Source organism: Ciconia boyciana, chromosome 8, assembly GCF_034638445.1.
Source record: "Ciconia boyciana chromosome 8, ASM3463844v1, whole genome shotgun sequence".
In the NCBI taxonomy this organism is placed as follows: Eukaryota; Metazoa; Chordata; class Aves; order Ciconiiformes; family Ciconiidae; genus Ciconia; species Ciconia boyciana.
The window spans coordinates 42,047,498-42,065,866 of record NC_132941.1 but is presented as its reverse complement, the minus strand read 5'-3'; the positions used below and the strand labels follow the sequence as shown (position 1 = coordinate 42,065,866).

The 18,369-nt window shown below is 41.5% G+C and overlaps 1 long non-coding RNA gene across 1 annotated transcript in view; it reads left to right on the top strand.

The window, feature by feature from the left end:
• The window catches only part of LOC140655880 (uncharacterized), a 59,176-nt gene that overhangs the window by 26,413 nt on the left and 14,394 nt on the right, over positions 1-18,369 (top strand). The window lies entirely within an intron of this gene.

Here is an 18,369-nt window from a genome sequence, read left to right as displayed (position 1 = left end):
CCAAGGTAACTCTTCCAGTACCTGCATCTCTTGCTATAACAGCTAGTTTTACTCAGATTAGCAGAGTCAGCATAATTCCAGTAGATACTAAGTTAAAGTAGTGAGTCTGTCTGGTTAGTGCAGGAGACTGGGAAAATCAATTTCTCGGGCTAAGAACCGATTTCTCTAAGACCAGCTCACATTTTTACTGTATTAGGAAGCTCTAATGCTGACCTGCATCTTGCATGTGCTTACCTCTTCAGCACCGTGCTATCTAATCCTTCTAGAAACAGGTTGGATAGACGCAATTTAAAAATCACAGGAGATAGGTATGTTAAGGCTTGCAGCTGTGATGAGACTGAACCTGCATAAGAAAAAAAACCCAAAAACCACACACTAAAAAGCTCACACACACCTCAGTTTCCTTAAGCAGGCTGTTAGTCACCACCTGGAGATCCTATGTCAAGCAAGGAGTCTGACAGACCAGTTTCTAGCTCACCTTTTTGCTGCAGTTTAAGGTGTTGCTGTGTCCATCTATCCACCCTATTCCCCTGCTCGAGGGTTTTTGCCCCCACAGCAGTTTTGGTAGGCTGTCATGTGTACCTACATGTTAGCTGTTCTATTTGACAATTGATACCACTAAATTCAAGCACCGATCACTGTGTGTTTGGGCTAAGATAGCAGATGCTAAAGGGGGTTGGCTGAGATGTGGGCATATGCTCCCCTCTGCTGACTCTCCTGCAGGGCCAGTATCAGACTGGGTGGACAGCAGCGTGTTAACCTGGAGCAGCCCATGTCTGGGTGAGCGGCAGCTGGAGCTGTGCGTGACCGCAGCTTATCCTGGCATTGGGCAGCGTAAGATCACAAGCCAGCAGCCACCTCCTTGGTGCTGTGTCCAGTCCCCCAGAGCTGCTCAGAGGATAAGCTGAGTCATCCTCATCTGCTTCAGTGTCCAGACATTAGCGTCACACTCACTGTTATTAGTGCCCTGATGTATTCATAATTAACACCTCTTACTGACTTAACAATGAGGCTACAATGCGCTCTGTCGCCACCTTCCTTCCAGGGAAAGATTGTGTGTGCTGCATGCACATTTATATGACATGAAAATTGTTCCCTTTCCTGACAAAAAATAGTGGTCAGGGAACTCCCCCCCTCCGCACCCCCCCCCCCCCCCCCAATTCTACCATAATATATAACCATGAGCAAGAGTAGAGCAAACAGGATCCCTGTCTGTCCTGGTAAGCTAGCCTACTTGGTTATTAAGAAAAATTAGTGATGCAAACAACGTCTTAATGTAAGGTACTTCTTAACAGAGCATTTTTAGATGGAGGGGAAGGCAGGATTTGTTAGCAGCTTAAGAAATGCTAAAGCTTTCAGAAAAGGGGGTGCATGCATGCCTCCCATGCACATACTTGATGTATGTTTATCAAACAGGAGATGTCCTCATTCTTTTATTAATAATCCTGCATGTGGTTACAAGAGTAAAAGTGCAAGGGTAAAAATACCTTTATTTTTCTAATAGTGATTTTCAACCCCAAGACCTCTTAAGCTGCAGGTTGATGGATCTTAACTTAGTGACACTAACATGGCACTCCCAGGGAAACGTGTTGTGTAATGCTTTAATCATTAATTACCATCATTCATCATGCAGCCTTCCTTTTAATGTCCATTAGCATCATATGCCACTCATGAATGCTTGTACATGTATAAATGGGCTGGTAATCCTGCTGAGTAAGTTTACATTAACTGTAAATTATCTTCTTGACCAGTTAGTTGGCCTTCCTGGCTGGTCGAGTCGTCTTATTTGTAGCATTAGCAATGAGTTTGGGAAATGAGATACGTAGAAAATATGTGCAGGTCTGTCTTAAAAGCTAGGACCAGCTGGTGCTTGGGGATATGTTGTGAAGTGTTAGCTCAGTTGTGCCAGCATGCGTCAACATCTTTTGAGACAAAAACCTACAGCCTGTGATCCACATGGCAACAATCTTATAGAGATTGCCTAACACTTACCAGCTCCACTTACTTTTAAGCAAGTCCATTTAACATCCCACAATTCTTTAAAAAAAATCAAAACAAATGTAACTGTAGACAAGCTGCTGCTAACAAAAAAAAAAAAAAGAAACACGTTAAAATAGGTAAATGCAAACAAGCAAGAGGGGTCTTTGCCCACAGCAGCTTACGAAAGCCAAGCACATGTGCACGCATGCCCATTCTTTTGCTGTGTGATTTTCCTTGTATAAGCATTATGTGCACACACTCCATCTCCAGGAACATAATGTGGCTTTGGTGGGAACAACATTACATTTTATATTGTTGCGTTAATGATTCATGTGAAATATGCAAATCAAAATATAACACTTGACTACATGTCATTAGGGAGCAGTTGAGAGAACGATGACAGAAACAAATACAGAAGTATCAATTTGTGTTGCATATATGAAACATTTAGTGTGAAATGGTCGCTTCTTACTGACAGTCAGCTCCTTCTCTTCAATTAGCACTGATGCATTTTTTTGTCACACAGTTCAAAACTGGACAGCCTTTAAAGATAATCTTTCACCATGTACAGAAGTACTTTCACATAGCAGAAGTCATGCAAGATCCATTTGGCTGGTTGGAACTGGATTTGACAGCTCACCAAGCAGCAGAATATTTTCAATACAGTCCTCACTGTACCGTCTTTGCTAGTTAGATGGTTACACGTTTGTTTGCTCCAGGATCCGTTGTGGGATGCAGCTAGCCACCAAAGGTTAGATCCTGATGTTTTATATGAATGCACAAGAGTTTACAAGATGTGAATTTATGGCACATTTTAAATTATTTTATTGACCATGAATGTACTAGGGAAGTTTTTGGGTGGTTCTTTTTTTCCTTTAGAAGTACTCACTTTTGATGATTGCCTGCTGGCATGAGGCTAGATTTTCACCCATCTACAGTGCAGCAGCAATTTTCACTTGACAGAATCTCTAGAAGACAAGCTGGTGTGTTGTCACAAACACAAATATTTGAGTGGTTTGATATTTTACTTGCATGTTCAGCATCAGGTTTTACATAAAACTCCACTAACAAAGGGGCTGTGTCTCTCAGCTAGTGTCAAATCCTGGTCCTGCTGAAGCTGATCACAGGACTTCCATTGTCTACAGTGGGAGGAACTGAGTAAGAATATGGGCTCCATTGAATGAGGTCTGTGAGTTTATTTGAAATTCAGAGGTTGTATTAGCTAGGTCCTCATTTCTTAGCAAAGCTGCTTAGCAAAGGTTTGCTTAGCAAAGCTGCAGAGCCAGTTTTTTACATGGATAACATGGGAAGCAGGGTCATTCATATGTGACATTGAGGCACCTGTGCCATGGCCTGCCTGAAAGGAATTTGTTTGCTCAGATCAACTCCTCAGAGACCTGAAGTCCAGACTCCACCATTATTTCTGTGTTCTCTATATTTCTCTGTGCAATCCCATACTGTGGCTGAATGCTGGGTATGGGAGAGAACTACTCTTTCACCAGGTGCAGAGGGAAGGTTCTGCAAAGTTTTTCTGCCAGAGCAGAAAACTTACATCTCCTGTTTCATTGATGTGGCAATTGTTACTATCATTAAATTCACTGACAGGAGGGGAACACACAGTTTTTATCTTGGGTGCAGAGCAACAGCTGCTGTCTTCACAGAAGGCAGCAGTTTGTCTGAGGTAGAAATGCTAAATTTGTTGTTCTCAGCACAAGTGGGACGTGGGAAAAGACACACTCTTCCCAATCAGCTTTGTTCGTTCTGAGATTTCTGCCACGTGTCATGGTACATCCCTATTGTTGTAGATCCCCCTGTCTGTTGCCTCCTCGTTGTATCCAGAACACTGAATCTGGAGCTGTAGCAGACATGGCCATGGCAAAGCTCATTTTTTTTCTTAGAAGACACCTGTGCAGTCTGGTGAACTGGTCTTCCCGCTCACCACCACCAATGGTACAAATCCTCTGCCTGCTTTGTATCTGGTAGCCACGCTACATCAAGCCTGGTAAGGGAATCGCTTTCCTTGCTACAGGCTATGGAGACTTCCAGTTCAACCAAACATGCAGTGCCAAGCAGTCCAACCACAGTCCCAGGAGCTGTGTTAATTACTCATCTAACTCAGGGGTAGAAAGGTCCAACAATGAATTATGATGCTATCCAAATTCTAGTTTTCCAGTTGAAAGCATAAGTGGGACCATGGGACTGTGTCAACAATTACCTTAAGAAAGGAAAAAAACTGGAGTGTTCAACAGATGTCCTGACTATCCCCTTTTGGGAGAGAGCAATCCTTCCGCTTCTCTTTAGCAGACTCTGACTTTTGTTCATGCTTCTCTGGGGACTTATTTAGTGGTTCTGGAAATATTTTAAAAGACATTTAAAGGGAGTTGACAAATGTTTGACCTGTTTCAGTGTCCATGAGCTGAGTTAAATTATGATGGTATCCTTTACGTGCAACCCAGAGGCCTGGAGTTTAAAGCTGGGGGAAGACTGTAGGAATGTTAAACCCATTTCAGTGACAGTATCCAACATGTGTTTTGTCTGGTTGAAGTGTAAGGGTGAGGAAGTGGTGGAGTTATGTGAAGATTTTGGATAAACCCTTTCTGATGGTTCAGGTATGACCAGAGCTTTCCAATAAATATGCTGTAGCCTGCCACTGGGTTCCTGCTGTTCCAAATGTCATCTTCCCTGCCACCTGAATGTGCTTGCAGAGTTTACAGAAGGGAAGAAAGGCACTATGTCTGCATATAGAGGAAAAATAGGATGATACTGCATTCAGTACTCTTTTCTATAAGACTCCCCTGCTTGTTAAAAATAATACTAAAAAAAAAAAACACCAAAATTGATTAGTGATTAGGCTGAGGTGTTTGCTGTGTTCTGTCCTTGGCTTTCTCAGTTGGAAGCCTCTCTCTTTTGCAGCACCATGTGTAACTAGTGTCAAACTTCCTTCTCTTCCCTGGCAGGTTTGTTTATCTGCCTCTTGACCTGGATCATGTTCATCTCCCTGCTCCTAGACTGTCTTTAGGTCTATGTTATGCCGGCTCTTTTCTCTGGGTATACGCAGCCCCCTGAGTCAGAAGATAGGGACGGGAACCAGAATGGAACCCCCATAACCCAGGGGGAAATGGTTAGTGACCTGCTGCACCACTTAGACACTCACAAGTCTATGGGGCCTGATGAGATCCACCCGAGAGTACTGAAGGAACTGGCAGATGTGCTCACCAAGCCCCTTTCCATCATTTACCAGCAGTCCTGGTTAACTGAGGAGGTCCCAGTTGACTGGACATTAGCAAATGTGACACCCATCTTCAAGAAGGGCCGGAAGGAGGATCTGGGGAACTACAGGCCTGTCAGCCTGACCTCGGTACCGGGGAAGCTGATGGAGCAGATCATCCTGAGTGCCATCACCCGGCATGTAGAGGATAACCAAGGGATCAAGCCCAGCCAGCATGGGTTCAGGAAAGGCAGGTCCTGCTTGACCAACCTGATCTCCTTCTATGACAAGGTGACCTGCCTAGTGGATGAGGGAGAGGCTGTGGATGTTGTCTATCTAGACTTCAGTAAAGCCTTTGACGTGGTTTCCCACAGCATTCTCCTGGAGAAACTGGCTGCTCATGGCTTGGATGAGTGTACTCTTTGCTGGGTTAAGAACTGGCTGGCTGGCCAAGCCCAAAGAGTGGTGGTGAACGGAGTTAAATCCAGTTGGTGTCCGGTCACAAGCGGTGTTCCCCAGGGCTCTGCGTTGGGGCCAGTTCTGTTTAATATCTTTATCAATGATCTGGATGAAGGGATCGAGTGCACCCTCAGTAAGTTTGCAGATGACACCAAGTTGGGTGGGAGTGTTGATCTGCTTGAGGGTAGGAAGGCTCTGCAGAGGGACCTGGACAGGCTGGATCGATGGGCCAAGGTCAATTGTATGGGGTTCAACAAGGCTAAGTGCTGGCTCCTGCACTTGGGTCACAACAACCCCATGCAACAGTACAGGCTTGGGGAAGAGTGGCTGGAAAGCTGCCCGGCAGAGAAGGCCCTGGGTGTGTTGGTTGACAGCTGGCTGAATATGAGCCAGCAGTGTGCCCAGGTGGCCAAGAAGGCCAATGGCATCCTGGCTTGTATCACGAATAGTGTGGCCAGCAGGACTAGGGAAGTGATCGTGCCCCTGTACTCAGCACTGGTGAGGCCGCACCTCGAATACTGTGTTCAGTTTTGGGCCCTTCACTACAAGAAAGAGATTGAGGTGCTGGAGCGTGTCCAGAGAAGGGCAATGAAGCTGGGGAAGGGTCTAGAGCACAAGTCTGATGAGGAGCGGCTGAGGGAACTGGGGTTGTTTAGCCTGGAGAAGCAGAGGCTGAGGGGAGACCTTATGGCTCTCTACAACTACCTGAAAGGAGAGTGTAGCGAGGTGGGTGTCAGTCTCTTCTCCCAGGTAACAAGTGATAGGACAAGAGGAAATGGCCTCAAGTTGCGCCAGGGGAGGTTTAGACTGGATATTAGGAAATTTTACTTCACTGAAAGGGTTGTCAAGCATTGGAACAGGCTGCCCAGGGAAGTGGTTGAGTCGCCATCCCTGGAAGTATTTAAAAGACGTTTGGATGAGGTGCTTAGGGACATGGTATAGTGGTGGTCTTGGTAGTGTTAGGTTTACGGTTGGACTCGGTGATCTTAAAGGTCTTTTCCAACATATATGATTCTGTGATTCTTTTACATTTTTTTTTCCTCCTTATATCGCCTCTTTGCAGGTATTCTGCTAGGCACCATTATCTATATGTATGTACCTCTGTGTCCTAAACCTCTGTCCTTTCTTCAGTGTAGTCCCTGCTCTGCTTTGACTTGGTCTTTTGCCTTCTTTAGCCAAGAATGCTTCTGAGCCTCTGTCTCCCATTTCTTTGTTATTCTGATTTATAACTTCTCTTCAGTTGTAGCTACCATCCACTGACAAGCTTGAGGGCATCATGAATAGCAGGGCAGCAGGTCTCACTTGAGTTGGTGGAGTTCCACAGGAGAATTTCAGCAGTGTTTGCACAGTGGGTCTCCATCCCTGTCCAGCTGAGGTTTCTCATTTAACAGTAGTTCATGGAAAAAAAATCTAGTTTGTAGTTAAATTAAGTCTATCTTTGCCTGCTTGTTGTCCTATTTACCTCAGTTCATCAATTTCTTCTGCATGACTTGAAGAACAAACCTTGTGTGTTAGAGACTGTCACAGGCTGCAGTTGCTCCTTACAGAAACTCAAGTTAAACTTGTCCAAATATGACTACCTGTGGTTAATGTCATAAAATTATACTTAAGCATCTAAGTCTCCTGATTTTTGGAAGATTTGAGCAATTGCAACTCCAGGAGAAGGGGATGGGGCAGGAAATCATCTCAGGAAATCAGGACACTTTTATTTAAGTCTCTAAATAAGAACTGAGGTGCTTATATTTTCCATTTTCAGGCTTTGCAAATGTTTGCTGTTGTGTGTAGGTTTCAGTCTGTGTTAATACCAGAAAAAAAGTCACTTCTCGCCCCCATCCTCTGCTCTCCTCAAAACAAAACCCTAGAATAACCTTTGCCATGTCTGAATCATCTCTGTGTATTGTTTAACTTCTTAGTTTCCTGCCAACAAGGAGAACCATGACTGAAAGGAGTGAAATGCTGCAAGATAAACTTCTGCATTAGGCTGCCAATTAATCAGACTCTAAGTTTCACATTGTTTAGGAGAGGATCAGAGGATTATTATCTGAGACTGACCTAAACTGTGAACTTTTCAGATATGCCCTCAAATTAAAGTTCCCTTTCCCTCTTGGAGGCATTGAGCAGTACCTTTTCTGAGATGTACTCTTTTCCTTCTTACTACTTGAACCACAACTTTCTAATGTGAAAAATATTTTTGTCTTTTTTTTTCTCACTGCTTCAGCTGTAACAACACTGGATGTTTGCTTGGCTTGGGTGGGAAGGTGGAAAATTCTTCCAAAATTTAGAAACAGAGAGCTTTCTGATGTATGCAGTAATCTTAAGGCAGTAAATTCTTTTTATTTGATTTTAAATGCATAATTTAGTATACAATATAAAAATGTATCCAAGGGGGAAATGAATTTTTTTTAATCACATGCTTCCCAAGGCGAGTGGCAAAACGTGTGTGTTGATGGGAAAGGGAGGGGATAAATTTATATCCTCAAGGCATGACTTGTGGTTTTGAATAAAATTGAGATTGGTGCTGCTGTTGGCTTAGTTTCTTCTAGGCAGTGATGGGTTATACTGTTCACTGGGAATTCAAACACAGGCAAATTGGGTTCACTTACAAGACACTGATGATGCAGGGGTTTACTCCACAGTTCACACTACAGAAGTTATCGACTTCTCTGCAGCCCAGAAAGAAAATCTGTAGACTGGGGATAACTTTTGGTTCATCAGGAAAATTGTGTGGTCCTGATTCTGCCACCCTTGTGCACGTGAGCCACCCCTCTAGCACCCATGGGGTTCCTTGCACAATTAGGGGTCATATAGGGGTGATGGTTATTTTGTTTTCAGTCTGTTGCTAGACAAACAGAGTTTCTTAGACCCTGATCCACATGGCAGTGATAAAGAATCACTTTTCTCCAACTTTAAACAGACTTATTGAGAATAAAGAAAATAAGTATTAGCTTAAAACTGTGCTTGTACATCTTTCTTTGGGGAAAGAATTGTTTGTGTTCTGTCCTATCTGGCTGCCTGCAAGAGGTTAAAGACAGCATGTGTATTTTCTCACACTTTGCATCAATTCATACATGTGTTTGCAAGTGTGTATTTTTTTTACAGATGCATTTTTAAACTCATATGATGCAAACTGAGATAATCGCTTTAATTTCAATTTAAGCTTGATTTATGCTCATTTAACCTGAATCAGTAAATGAAGTCTTAATTTGAAAGCAAGTTCATAAAACATTTGACCTGCATGTCTCCCATTTGCAGTGGATTAAAAAAAAGTCCACAAATAGTCTTGATTGCCTGAACTTAAAAAAAATTTGAAATCTAGACTTGTCTAGAAAGTGTATGTGTTTCCTTCTAGCAGCATTCATCATTTCATGCTTCTCTAAGTGTTGCTATGGCATATAGTCCACATTAATTAATCTTTTAATGAAATAAAAATAATTTTAAAACTTATTGTTCATATACATAAAACAAGAAAGAAGTTCAGTTGCATTATCTCTCTTGGGGCATGTAAGAGTTTGAGGATCTTACAGCATCTGGTTTCCACAGTGCAGTGTACCTTAAATCCACAGCAGTTTGGAGTTCAGGAGAGGTTGGCAATCTGTAGCACATCTTCGCGTGCTGTCTCCAGCGTGCACTGGAGTCAAGGAAAATTGCAGCCTGTATGGATTTGCTCGGAATAGAATCATATAATGGGATGGTTCTTTCTAAAATGAGTTAAATACAGCAGCTTCTGGCATTATTGGTCCTGTGTCAGAATGCAAAATTTTAAAATAAAAGGAACAAATGATGAAGATAAGGGCTCCAATCGAGGCCTGCCTCCAGGGAAATGTTGGGGTTGGAGAGCTAGTGGAGCTGCGCCTGGTGTAAAGGTGATTTCCCCAGTGGTTAAAGCCCACACAGAGACGTGGGAAGAATGAGCTGTGAGTGAATCACGCGGCCTTCTAGCTACTCTAGACTGCTAAATGGTCTCATAGGAAGTCTCTGCGACTAGCTAAAAACATGGCGTCGCCTGGGGGGACTCTGGCTTGCTTTAGGGACAGCTTCAGTTGGGTGAGGCACTGGGCAGGTGGCAGCTGCCCCCTCCCCTCCCACTGTCCGCAGCTGGGGTCAGGCTCATCCCAACAGCACGGGATTTGCAGCCTGCCCTTCCTTAGCTTCCTGCATTGTATGGCATGAATGCATGTTCCTCTTAATGTGAAGTGAATTATTCTATGAGGTGACATTCTGTAATATTAGATCTAAATACTGGTCCACCTGTGAAACATGGATAAGGTAATAGTTTCGATTCCCTCCCTTTTGCATTATTGGACTTTCTTATAGGTTTTGCTATATTGCTGCAGCGGTATTACGGACTGAATGCCAGATGTGCAACTTCAAACTGTGGTGCTGGGTAGCCTGATATTGCAAATACCAGCTTATATGAATTACATGAAATAAGGATTAAGTTCTCTGTTGTTTTCATTGGTTTGTCAAATGGCTCTTTTCCAAACAGTTCCTCTCTTTAAAATAACTTTTTACCTTAAGATTTGAAAGTAAAAGGCAACTTGGGCCTAATCCTGACTGTATAGGGTTCAAAGTCAGCCGTACCAGGTGAGGGGGAAGCAGAGCCTTGTAAGACCAGGAGCCTGGATTATTTTGTTTACCACACATTGAATGTACTTTTGCCATTTTGTTCCCTCAAGTCAGTTGATCAGTTTATCCTGAGTTGTAATGAACTCTTACAGCTTAAATGCTTCAAATTGTGCATCAGATGATGTGCTTCAATCAAATAAGGCATCACCAGTCTTGTTCTGCCCCGGTGCATTGTGGGAATCTCTTAAGATGCTGCCATGCAAATTCTCCTCACTGGCGGCCAGCAGAGGGTGATATTGTACAGTAGGTTGTAAATCTGTGAGGTGTAGCACCTCACACAATTATCTGCAGCCATTCCTTAGATTTTTATCATTTTAATCCACCCTTTAGAGCTATTACTTAAATGATATAGACATGGGTGGTATAATTAGAATGTGCTGTATCTGCCATTAATTTATAACATATGATAGCCTTATAGATATCATAAAAGTGTATCTTGAGAATGCTGTGAACTCTGTTTAACCCTGATGTTTCAGAAAAGTTTGATTTTTATGGCCAAACTGTTTCATCACTGCAACAAGATCTTTCTTTCTTCTAGAAAAGATGCTTAAAATGAAAATTCAGTTTCCTCTCTGGTCTTGATGTTGTCTTACTGGGCTAGAATTGGCATATGCAAAGAAATGTCATGTTGTTACTGCAAGCATCAATGCAGCTATCCTGGCTTGGATTTGAATTTCACGAGATCCAGGAGTCCTTTACGTTTAACGCATGGGAAATTAATTAATGAGATCAAAGTTAAATTTGTGCCTCTTGACTGCATCCATGTTTTCCATAAAACTTTCTCCCAGGGAAAGCTGAATGTAGTGTGAAATACTGTCCATCTGTGTATTTGTCTCCCTCTTGTGGCCAAATACATTTTTAGGCCTGGTACTTTGAAACAACTGGTTTTATTCTTTAGCTGAGATTATTGAAGCATTTGTTTCTATATTTAGTTGTTTCTTGTAGATATTTTTCTCATATGCTTTCAGTTGATGTGTGCACCAGGCTGTGAGATGGTAGTGCCCATCTTGTTGTTTACAGCCTAGATTTTTACATTCTCTAAAACAGTAAAATATTGAGTCACATGTTGCTGTTTTTCCAACAAGAACTGTATTTACTTTTAGAATATCTGCTTGACCCAGTTTTATCTGATGACCCAAAATGCTGGCTAGTAAGTAGAATGAATAAACTGGGGTACCACTGCATGTGCTTTGTGGGGAGGGAAGTGGTGAGTTTTGGAAGCATCAAGAGTTTGGTGAGATTGCACTTTTGTGCAAGGATGGCTGCATTAGTACGGCTCTTAAACATCTGGTTGGGAGTAAAAGATGTATGAGAGTTTGCCATCTCTGCTCCTGCAGGCTGTATATAGACTTCTTTCTGAGCTTTCCAGAAAAAAGGGTTTGCGACACATTTCTAAATTGAGAGGCCACTAAAGCTGTTGGTTCCTTGGGAGGAGAGTTACCTAGCCTGAACAGAGTGAAGATGGATTTTAAAAGGGTCTTTTCCTGTAGGTCCTCAGTGAAACCAGGCAGAAAGCATGTGACTGCACATCAGACAAAATAATTTTATTTTAAAAACATCCCATGTAATCTTGCAGAACAATCCCTAGCCAAAAGAGATCTAGGATTTTAATATGTGGCATTTTAATTTGCTGATCCACAGAAAGTTAGTTTTCTCTTAGGTGTTGAAACTTCACCTTATCCTCCACAGTTATCCTCCAGCAATTCTGTGATGCAACTGTCCTCCTTTGTGCCTCACTTAACACCATGGTTGCTGGTGGTAAGTTTTTCCTTGGGCTTCTAGCGTAGAAAACCATATTATTTGTATTTGAAGGATTAGACATGAGTTGGCAAATTTTTGCCTCTTACAGGCCAGTTGCAGCAAGTGGTTTTGGGAGACTAAACCACTAATTAACTACAGATTTTCTGCAGTCCCTGTGAAAGATAGAGACAATTCTAAATCTTTTGGGTGCCCCCCATAATGACTGGGAGAGCTGGGTGCCAAAGCTGAAAGGCCTAGATACATTGTATACAGGGCTTTTGTACACTGCAAAAGCCGTTCCTGGCTTCCACAACTTGAAATTAATATGTTTGTCCTGAAAGAAGAAAAGAGGACCCGGTGTGCCTGAGGGGGTTGTCAGTTCAGTGTTAAGACCCAGCCATCAGATGTGTGGGCACATCTTACTGAGTCTCCTATCCAACACGTTATTATGCACCTTGGCTCTTGACAGTTGGCTCTGATGCCTGTGTTTTTACTAGTTGCACAGTCAGGTACTCGCATGCATTGAGATTATACTTAGATCCTAGGCTTTGCAGGGAAAATTGGATCCAGTTCCAGCTGCAGCTGGCTCTTGTGTAAGTAAAGAACTTTACCAAACCCCAGACAACTGAATACCTCCCTGCTTTGCACCGGTAAATTCCTGGCAATGAAGTTCTTATTTCATTCAGTGAAATAGCTCATATCTCTGCAGTTACCATGCTCTACTGCTAAACTACTGTGGTTTTCCCCTTCACTCCACAGCTCCTTTTAAACTGCAGTATTACTCAAGCTCTACAACAGGAGACAAGGCATCTAACAACAAATCTGTTTTTATTTGGCCTCCTATCAAATTCCCCTAAATCAGACTGTGACCAGACATGGAGTGGAAGTACCACAACCTTTTATAGCACTCGCTTTGTGAGATAGGGAGGAGGCAAACTCCAGCGCTAAATCTTCCTGGTGCCACCCTTAATGACAGGGAGAGCAGGGTGGCAAAGTCTATTATGTGCTGAAAGGCCCCTAAGTGTTATTGTAAAGGGCTTCTGCAGGCCCACCATACATTTTCATCTGAAGGTTTTTAGGCTTCCACTGCATGGGAAGAAGCTGGTGGAGTATTTGTAGTGTGTACCTGCCATATTTTATAGTAAAGAGCCCTTTCTGAGCAGCTCTCCTTTTTAATTATACCTTAAAATGGTATTAAATGTTGGCTCTGTTCATGCCAATTGCTGTTTGGTTGTAATCACTGCAAGAGCTCTTGCTCATTGGGACATCAATTTTCTTTTCATCGATGCTTTGCTTTTATGTTTGGAAGGGAATTTGAAAGCATATAGGCTGAAGCAGAAAATATTGCTGAGGCACACAGAATGATAAATTTCTCTTCTGATACAGGAGAGTCTAAGGAGGAATATATGTTTTGTTCCTTTTAAAAAGTTTTCCTTGCTAGATGATGTTTTGAGGAAGGTGGGGGGAGAACAAATTTGTACTTTTATGTGGTGGGGAAGAGGAGAGTGTATGTGTGGGTTTGTTTTTTCTGTCTCTTAAAGTCTACCTTAAAGTGGATATTTTATTGCCTGCTTCTCCTGACTTACGTATATTGGTAATTGAAGGAGAGTGCTGAACTGCTGGCCTAGTGCATTATTTGTGTTTTCTGAGTCTTCAGGATCTTGAAGGAGGTGATTATCCCAACATCTGCCTCTTGGGGAATGCAAGGGGAGAGGGGAAATTGCCTAGTTGGGTAGATGGGCTCACCTCTGAAAGGTCACAAAGAGAACGAAATGCTGATATATTGATACCTTGTGGACCCTTTCTTCCCAGCTTGACACAAAGGTAGCTTTAAATTGAGAGAAGACTGTGCCATTGTGGAAAATAGTTCACATGTATTTCTGCTCTTCTTTCCAGCCACCCAGCAGTCTCTTCTGTAAATCACCTCTTCCCTCTTCTGGTGTTACTTCTCTTCATTCTCTCTACAAACGTGCAAGAGGGAAAGCCATTTACTCTAATCAGCTTATATTACTTAGCCTTTAAGAATGTTAATTTTGCAATATTACATCTGAATAATATACTAGGAACGCTCTTATTGGTGACCTTTCGCCTGCTTGACTAACACACATTCACAAAAGCTGCAGTGCAGCCCCGTAGCACAGGGATGATGGCTTCTAATGGGGATTATATGTGAGATAATATATTACTTGTTATATTTGGGTTTTCTGAGAGCATCCTTTACAACATATTCAATAATTTGCAGCCCAGTGTTATCCTTTTGTCTTTTGGCTTGAATTATGCACTCATAATATACCTTCAATCACAGAGACATCTCAGATCTGTTTAAAAAAAAAAAAAGTATATTCATTTTGAAATTTTTACTTTTTTGTGTCTAGGCATAGTCATGTGTGTACTGAATTTAAGCAGAATTGGTACATGCTCTGTAATAAATTCTGCATCAAGATTTGGGTCTTATTTGCAGGAGTCAAATCTTTGTAATTTTGGTCAATAGCTTTAATTTACACTCATGCTTCACCCTCTCCTGTCCCACTCAGATGTGTGCCCTGGACACTAGCCTATATCATGCTTCGTTGTCTTGCCATGTCCTGTGTGTTTGGCTGCACAGTGGTACACTTTCAGGAGGAGGTATGGCCCCATGCGTCTGGACTGCGTACTAGGGTGCAGTTGCAGAGCGTGGTTGTCAAACTCAGGATGTGCATGAGTGTTTCACCTTGTGCTTTTGTCCTCATCCTTGAGGTTTTGCTCCTCAAAGTCAAATGGCAGTTTGCCTCCACAAAACTGAGGGCTAAAATATCTGAAGAAATAATGTGAGGGAAGGAAGGTGAAGAGGCAAGAGAAGTCTCTTTTTAAAAGCCATGATATTCCTTTTTATTCAGAGAGAGGCGGGCATGTAGTCAGGATGTAGAAAACACGATCTCCATAAATTTAGCACAGAGACGGTCTCTAAAACACAACATTCAGGAATAATTACAAAGTTCAATGTCAGCTGGAGGGAAAACTTGTTTTGACAAGCTATGCATTTAAACCAATATAGATTAAACTTTTTTCTTCCTCATGTATATTCTATTACCAAAGAAATTTTACAAAAGGGGAGCAGAGATGTGTGAAGTATGGTGAACCATAAAGCATCTTGGGATTTCAGTAATTTATGATGAAAACAAATGTGATTGATGGAGTTACATGTCAGCTGTAAGTAGGACCCTAAAGCCCCTACTGTAATTTGCTTGGAGACAGCCAGCTACAATGCACCTTGATCACATCTTGATAGCATGTGGCCAGGAGTGAAGAAAACAGAAGGCTTCTTTTTTTCCTTTAAACAGCCCCTGTTTATTCACAAATTTGTGCCTGGAACAGCTTTCATGTAAATCATTTCACTATTTATTTCAGTTCAGGTTGGTTAATAAGTTTACTTTTTACTGATTTAAAGGGCACAATTGACATTTTAGCTGCAAAAATATGAGAAGCATGTTAAGTGCTGGTTGCTTGTTTCCATTTGGCCTCAGGAACAATATAGGGATCCTGATGCTTTTTAGTGAGGTCAGTGTTTAGTGTGGACCACTTCCAGCAGAGTATGTACTCTGGACTCTACTGAGAAACTGTATAGGATGAGTTATTCTGTACATCTAATTCTAATAAAATCAGTTGAGCTGTATAGATTTACAGTAGTTTAGGATTTGTCTGACTTGCTACCAGAAGTCACATCTGTCCATCTTCTAAAAAAGCGGATTAAACATTTCCTAGAGTCCAGTAGATTTCTGTCAAACAGTGGAGTGGTGAAGATGCTTCGAGGAAAAAGGAATCTAATTTTCTTCCTTTAGCATCTCCAGATCAAAAGCATAAATTTCCCTCCCTCATAAATGAAAACAAAAGCTCTCTTGACTGTTACTAATTTGGCTGCTGCAGGTTTTGAGTTAGTTGTAAAACTTATAGCTTTCAAGTATTCCTCACCAGTTTCTGATGCAGTTTGCTTAATGTCACCAAGAATTAGTGCTACTTACGTAGTGCAATTCGCGTTGTCGCATGTTTTTGCAAATAAATTTTATTGTGAGAAGTAGTAAGCTTGAAGAGACACTGTGGGCTTATGGTAGAACAGAGAAATCTAAAAAGTATTCTGGATGTGCAAGAGCTTCAGTATGAAATATCTCCTTTGGATTGGTATCTTTCAGTTTTTTAAATACTGCTCTAGAATAAGTACATCTGCAGCTGATTTGTGTAATACTGGACTTAATGAAAGCTTGCATCTGAAGAGAAGGTGGGTTTTTTTTCTTCTTTGGCTTTTTTTAAATGTTTGCACTAATGTGTGAATTGTTGCAGCCAACAGTTGAAGTTTATTGGGAAGAAAATTCATTACCTGGAGAAGTGCTGCTTTTTTTTTTTTTCTTCATTTCTAAAAAAGAACATTTGAAAATTGGCATCCCCCTTCTCTGAGCTGTGGACCTGCGAATGATACTGGGGGAAAGTCAAAGCAGCATCTGCACTCAGGCCTTCTGCAGCCGTGGTCCCACTCGGACACCACGCAGCACGGGGAGCAGCAGTAGTAATTGCAGACTGCGTTGATCCCTGCACTCGGTGTGTAACTTCTTTTGCAGGGCTAGGATGCTGTCCTGGCTTCTGGAGTCTGTGCCACATCTACCACAAAGTAGATGAGCTGTGTGAGGAAAGAGGCTCCTTTATCTTGTTTCCTTTCGTATGTTGCTTTTAAGGCATTACAGTCTGCTTACAATTATAAAATGTCATTTTTCCTCTATAGGACCCCACTTTGTATAGTGTGTAGGGGTGAGCACACAATATGGCAGAATTCAATTTGCAGAAGTAGCTGTAAAACTGGTGCATCCTGTCTCCGAGTGCTGATGCAGAAACTTAAATAATGGTCTCATGTGCCTTGCTCTGGGTTTTGGGTTTTTTTAATGTTGTGTAAAGGGGTCAGCTATAAATCAGCAAGAACTATGGAAGCCAAAAGTGCTATGCTGATTTACAGATAACTGAGTTCCCAGGGCAAACTGGAAAGTAAATAGACCATTGGCACCTCCCAGCAAATTTTGACAAGTGTGATAAGCAGTTTCCAAGCGCTGCAACTCTGTTACTAACTCTATTACCAAAACTAATTTTGTTTTATACAAATATACAATTAGTATATACACGTATGCAACTAGTATACACAGTTTATGTACCAAAATTAATATATATGTGGGAGAAATTATTCATGTCACTATAAAATAATTTGCTAAATAGTTGAGAGTCTCTACCTAGACATACAGTTCATATAGAAATTGATTATGAGTGTTTCAGGTTAAGGATGCAAACATACAGAAAGCCTTATAATTGTTCTCTCTTCATTACTTGCTTGTTTCCTTTAAGATTCTCTCTTGTTGATTTGGGATTCAAATCTTTCTGAGACGATATTGAACTTACTCTGAAATTTTATATGTGATATATTAGGATTTCAGGGTTTGGTTTAACAGATTTGAGGGTACGATGAGAGATGGAGAAGCAACCCTGCCATAGATTTGATGTTTGACCTTTGACTTTTCTGTGCCTTAGTATCACAAAATGTGACATGGAACACTGTCCACAGATGTGCAGTGGCTCTGACATAATGGCTCTGACATAAAATGTGACAAAGCTGAAGTATCATTATCTACATACTATTTTTTTTGTATACTTACTCACACATTTGTTTATTTGCTGTAATCTCTTTCTGAATTATATTCTTTCTGAACTCATATATAAAGTTGGTTTTGATTTTCTTAGTCTTATTTTGTGGTTTCAGATGGTTTTGTTTTTATTTGTTTGGGGGGTTTAATTTGTATTAACTTTCACTCATTATAAATAACAGATAGCATGCCAGTTCTCTTTCCATCCAGAAATGTCTCTTCTCTAGAAAGCATTTTACTGCAAAGATACTATGCAAACTAAGAAAGATTAATTATAATGATGGTGGATCATAATTGCTAGAGGCTCTGGATCTGATGGTTTCAAATTGATATTTAGGGCATACCAGCAGATCAACAGATGTGGATCTAAATGAATGACTTAGACCATAAGGCAGTACAATGTCAGGAAAGTATGGTGGGCTGTGATTATTAATGGGCTTTTAATTAATGGATATTCCAGACAAACCTGTTGTTATTGTGTGGCTAGCTGGGTTTAGCTGGTACAGTCTCAGACCATTCTTGCCAGGTCACACCTTTTTAAGAAGAAACTTACATTAATATTTGTCTTTTGCTATTCCTCTCTCTAAAGATCTGGCTGGATTGTGTCTTTGCTAAAGCCGAGAGAGTTTCAAGCACTTTATTAGGGGTGCCCTCCTAGATAATCAGGGAGGCAGGACACAAACTTGGTCTTAGATGTGGGTT